General features: G+C 44.9%; 1 long non-coding RNA gene across 1 annotated transcript; it reads right to left on the minus strand.

The window, feature by feature from the left end:
* Positions 1-3879: 3879 nt before the first annotated feature.
* On the minus strand, positions 3880-5342 carry LOC146857825 (uncharacterized). Its single transcript, XR_014979616.1, has 2 exons — positions 5026-5342; positions 3880-4314 (listed from the first exon to the last, which is right to left on the minus strand). It is a non-coding gene; the product is annotated as an uncharacterized LOC146857825 (long non-coding RNA).
* Between the last annotated feature and the right edge of the window lie 670 nt (positions 5343-6012).

Consider the following 6012-nt stretch of genomic DNA (forward strand, 5'->3'; position numbering starts at 1 on the left):
CCAAGGGCCTTAGACGTTGGTCCATCAGCCCGGGGAGGTTTCCCCAGCTTGGCCAGGTTCAGAAGGTCTGACCGGGACCCCTGCAGGCCCTGAGGTGGGGAACCCCCTTCCCGGGCTCTGTCCCTGGCCCACTACATGGCAAAGTGATCGGGACATAGTCCCGTTAGCCTAGGAAAGCCTGGCATGCGCAGCCAGGTCCAGGAGCTCTGACCGGGCCCACGGCCTCACCAAGACCCGGGGTGGGTGCTCCCGCACTGTACTCCATTCTTTGGTCTGTTGCACTGCCAAGGGCCCAGGACGGGGATCCATCAGACCCAGGGAGGCTTCCCCTGCTTAGCTGAGCTCAGAAGCTCTCACTGGGGCCCTGCAGGCACTGGGGTGGGGTCCCCACCCTGGGCTCATTCCTTAGTCCTGCCGCATGACAAAGTGCCCAGGACAAGGTCCTGCAGCCCAGGGAGGCCTCCTCTGTGTGGCCAAGTTCAGAATCTCTGGCCTGGCCTCGGGGAAAGCGCTCCCGCCCTGGGCTCTTTCCCCCAGAGGCCTTGAAAAAACATAAAAATGTAGCTAGATCTGAAAATTATGTAACTTGAATAAACTCCATATCATGTGCCCATTTAGGAAATACCTAGGTTTCCTTGCTACCGATTTTTCACTATTTCTATTTTACCAAATAAATTGCTGTATACCCGGTACACGATGAATACCCATTGCAAAGTGCTTCTCTGTTATTGCCTCTGGGTTCCTCAGGTTCTTGGAGAACCTACAAACCCTATCAATCCTCATGGATGTAACAAATATTTTTTTTGAAAATATGCGATAGTTAGAAGAAGTTAAACAGGCAAACATAGACACGAAGGGCTGTTTTGTTTTCAACTCAATTTCAATCTTTTTTTATTTAAACACTTACTTTTTTATAGGAAAACCTTGAAGGATCTACACATATGACCCCTTGCTGAATTCAGAATTGTGCCTACTTTTCGGAAATGTATAGCTTTCTGGGATCCACCATGGGTTTCATACCCACTTCTACCATTAAATGGAAGGCGGGTGAAAGCAGACAAAATTAGGAAAAATGGGCTATGTCCCAGTAATATATCAAAACTGTGTTGAAAAATGTGGTTTTCTGATTCAAGTCTGCCTGTTCATGAATGCTGGGAAAATGATGATTTTAGCACTGCAAACCCTTCATTGATGCCATTTGCAGGAGAAAAAAACTGTCTTTCTTCTGCAGCACTTGTTTCCCCAAAAAAATACAAATATAGGTGTATTGTGGCTAATTTCTCGCCCCCCTCCAGAGGAATCCACAAATCCTGTGTACCTTTATAATCCCCAGGATGTTGAAGAAAAGGATGGACATTTGGCATGGATACCTTATGTGGACAAAACGTTATGGGGGCCTAAGCACTAACTACCCCAAAAAGCCAAAAAGGGCTAAGCACTGGGCAAAGGCCTAGCAGCGACAGGGTTAAACGGTCTTCCACCAGGCTCTTAGTATGTGGAAAATATACATGTTTTGCACTATGTGTTCTTTTTTACATTTGAATTTCTGATGATACCTAATTTATTGCTGTTTTTGTATTGTGCTGATGATGGAGCAGGTAAAGCAAAATTTTGTAGACCTCCTCTATTCTTGCATGAAATATTAATTACGTAATCATTCTAAATATTAACTTGTACTACTTGTGTGAAGTGGGATAATTATTCAACAATTGCACCTTAATAAACACGACATACACGTGGGATTAAAATGCTAATTGCATGGCAAATAATTAAATGATTAACTGTGTTACGCAAACTAACTTTAGGATGTGTTGAAATAGAGAGTTTCATGATTCATGTTGCTTTTGTAATGGTTTGTGCTTCCAGTGCTGCAGAATGGTGAGTATTATTGCTTTAAATGTTGCTACAAGCTAGGAAAATACTAATATATATTGGGATTAGTGCGGGTTTAAACATTAGTATCTTCATTTCCATATATTAATTACTGTTATGTTTGTTTTGCTTAAGTTGGCATTCGGGCCTGCTAGGCCGCAGTACTTAAAATGGAGTTCGGAAGTGGCCACTGTCATATGAGCGCGATGGCTCTGAAGATCTCCAAGCGACCTCCGACGAGAACCGAGATGTTCCTTGTCAAGGATAGGAACATGGAGGGCTGCCAAAGACTAGTGTGAATGACCGAGGGACAATGAGAGACCTGTACCAGAAAGCTTACATGTTGTTACTTCGGAACTTTTGCCTGTGAAACCACCAAAAAGAATACAATTGAGAAATGTCATGCCCGGTCTCATGGGAAACCTGGGAAAATTCAAGAGACTTACACAATTCAGAGGATTTAGCCAATCAGAACACTTTCTACCCCTAAATTGTTGTGCATTGTCCTAAAAGTAAGGAGGAAAAAGAGTATAAAAGAAAGGGATTTGGAAGAGGGGGTGGTATTATCTTTATCGCTGTCGGCTGCTGTTGGTGTGGAGGGTGATTTGCTGGGTTGTTGGTTCGTTGGTTCGATCGCCCAGTCATTTTGCTGATTCGTGGGGACTGTGGCGAGCTGAAGGAGATTTCCTGGATTTACCTGGGTTCTCTTTGATTATAAAAGGACGATTCCATCTGAAGGGATTTGATTATTGCTGTGGGTTGACGGGTTCTTCTAAAGGTGTTCGCCAATGTCTAAATTTAGGTAAATATAAACGTTATGTCAATTTATGTTAAAGATCAAAGATTGGAAATCGCTCAATAGAAATATTATTTAAACTGTAATCCTGAAATGCCAACACAGAATGAACTAATTAGATAAACTAAACTGTGATTAATAAGATACGAGTTTGTGATTCTTTAATAAGGTATTGAAAGTTTACCGAAAGGTTCCAAAGCTTTAAATGTGTTTTAGCTGGTTCTAGCAGGCACATGCATCAAAAAGAGAGTTTGCGAGTCCTTATTTGCGAATTTTAAGGAATCGCAAATAAAGACTCGCAAAACACGATGCAACAAAAACATTGCGAGAATATTGCGAATCGCTAAAAATCGCTAAATAAATTGCGATTTCGGCATTTGCGAACTCGCTATTAGCGATTTCGCAATTAGCGAAATCGCTAATACCGAAGTCGCTTTTTGATGCATCCTGATGACATCACAACCAGGAAGTGAGCAGCACCAGCCTCATTTCCAGTGCACAGTGTCAGGGAGAGGAGGGAGCTGGCTCTGGGAGCAGAACAGGAGTGTGACAGAGACAGAAGAAAAACTTGTGATATCAAATGGAAGCCTCACAAACAGCAGAGGAGAGCCAAACAGGCAGGAAACGCAAAATTAAATTTGCAGAAAAAGAAATTGACACCCTCATTGAGGGAGTAGTCCACAGCCATGACAAGCTGTTTGGAAAGGCATCATTGAAAGTGGCAGAGCAGGAGAAAAGGAAAATCTGGCTCCGGATCCAAAACAGGGTCAATGCCATTGGGGTGACACACCGCACCATTGAAGAACTCAAAAAACGATGGTACGACTTGCGCAGTCGGGCTAAGGTGCGCATAGCTGACCGCCTGAAGGAGGCAAAGAAGACAGGAGGGGGAACACCAACAGACACTGGGAACACTCCCATGGAGGACTTGATTGAATCCACCATCCAGCCAGAAGCTGTTGTTGGTGTGACCCAGCTGGACACGTCCGGAGCAGCAAACACATCTGAAGGTAAGATGAATGTATGTTTTCTTAGTGTTACAAAATGTAAAGGTAGAACTCGACCACAGCACAGCCCAAGTGCAGACCCTGAACATCCAGTACACAATGCATTCAGTAGGTGAGGGGCATTATGGGAGATGTAGTCAGGTCAAGCAGTTAAAATGTCAAATCTCAGAGTAACAACCCAAAAAAGCTTAATAGAGTATAAAATCATTTACAAAGGCAGAAATTTATTACTGTGCAATTAATATCACAGACATGAAATAATACAGTGTTGCACTGTTTCACCTCACAGATGCACAACGTGTAGAAGATGTGGATAGCGATTCCCCAGACATGCAGGACACCAGCGCAGGTGAACAGATGGACACACCTGTGGTGCAAATAAATCCCTCACGTCCAACAAAGTCACGCAGGGCTACTGTTCCATCCCTAGTCACCATGGAGTGTGAAGATGATGAGGCTGATGCAACACCAGGTGGCAGCCATGTCCAGACAACTTCCATCACACAAACACAACCACAGGTCCCCAGAACTAATCACAGAGCCCGGCGTAGGAGAGGAAGAGCACTCAGGACACAGCAGGAGGAGCAACCAAGTGATGTCTGGGGTGGTCTTGAGGGACAGATGCTCCGTATGCAGCGCCTGCAGACAAAAAACACACGATTAGTACAATTGCAAGTTGGCAAGATGGCTAGCAACATAGCAGTACTGTCAGAAAGTGTGCAGCAACTGAGCAAGGTGATGCATGAGGGAAATGTATCCCAGAAGAGACAGCATCGTCAACTAATGCTGCAATTGAAAATGTTTGCTAAATCAAACAATAGATTGGCCACGACAACTGCACTGCTGGCACGTAGGTCTGTGACCATGCAAACTGAAATGTGCCATTGGAGCGGCGATGTGGCTAAAGCACTGGACCAGGTCACCAATGCAGTTGATTTGCTAAATGCTTCCACAATTGCGGCCAACAATTCCACGCCCGAAGAGGGTAGTGAGGGTGGCTCAAGCCTAAGTAGTGTGGCAGTTCCAGTCCGCACTGCAGGAAGACGCAACACACGCAGCAGTACCCCCGCCGCTTCCAACATAACGGATGACAATGCTGGGTCTGACAGGCGTCTGGGTGTTCGTGGGAAAAAGCGCTAGACTGGCATGTACAAGTGCATTCCACTATGGTGACGTAACCATTTATTTGGATTTGACTTTTCACAGAGTGACAAGTGAATTGACATTTGCAAACCACTTATGTCCATTGCACTGGTCAGATTACAAGTGTGCTTGAACACTCATGGCAATTTTATTTAATTAAAGAATACTCTGATAGCAATAGTCAGTTTCTGTGTCATCATTACTCACCTCAGAAATAATTTTGTGTGATGTCAAATCTTCTCCTACGCCCTTCTGCTGCGCCTGCCCCTTGTGCTGCATGGTGTTGTGGCACTTGCTGGTTCCCATCCTCCGAATCGCTGTCAGACACCTCGATGTCCATTCCTCCCCTTGTCGCTATGTTGTGCAGCATGGCACATGCCGCTACTATCTTGCAGCATTGTTCAGGGTTGTACTTCAGTGCTCCACCGGTCTTATGTAGACATCTGAATCGGCTCTTCAACAGCCCAAATGTGCGCTCTATGATGTTCCTTGTCGAAATATGTGCTGCATTGTACCTCTGTTGATTGGCAGTTGTGGGATTGAGGTAAGGCGTCATTAGGTAATTACGCAAGGCGTATGCGCTGTCACCTACATGTAATGGAGCAAAGAGTCAGTGGCAGCTTCACATTGACATACGTACAATGACAGTGATAAACTATAACACATATTTACCAAGCAGATGTCCCTCTCCAAATTCTCCCCTGACAAGACGGGTGTGTATGCCACTTTGCCTGAAGATATAAGAGTCATGTGCACTCCCTGGAAATTGCGCAACAATGTCAGTGATAATGTTTTTGGCATTGCAAACAACCTGAATATTGAGGGAATGGTAAGATTTCCTATTTCTATATATATATTCCTGTGTTGCAGGGGGACATATTGCAACGTGGGTGCAATCAATACAACCCAAAACATGTGGGAAACGAGCTATCTGGTAGAACTCCTGTTTGGTTTTTGCAAGGTCAAGCGCGGTGGTAGGGAACTTGATATGAGACCCGATCACGGCCATCATGGCATCAAGGAATGCTTTCAATATTCTTGAAAGTGCGCTTTGTGACACACCTCCCGCAACAGCAATGACCCCCTGAAAACTGCCTGACGCCAGAAGGTGTAGGCAACATAGGACCTGCACATGCGTTGGGATGGCATTGGTCCTACGTGTCTGTCGTTGCATTATGGGGTCCAATTCATTGA

The sequence above is a fragment of the Triturus cristatus genome, chromosome 3_2 (assembly GCF_964204655.1).
Source record: "Triturus cristatus chromosome 3_2, aTriCri1.1, whole genome shotgun sequence".
NCBI lineage: Eukaryota > Metazoa > Chordata > Amphibia > Caudata > Salamandridae > Triturus > Triturus cristatus.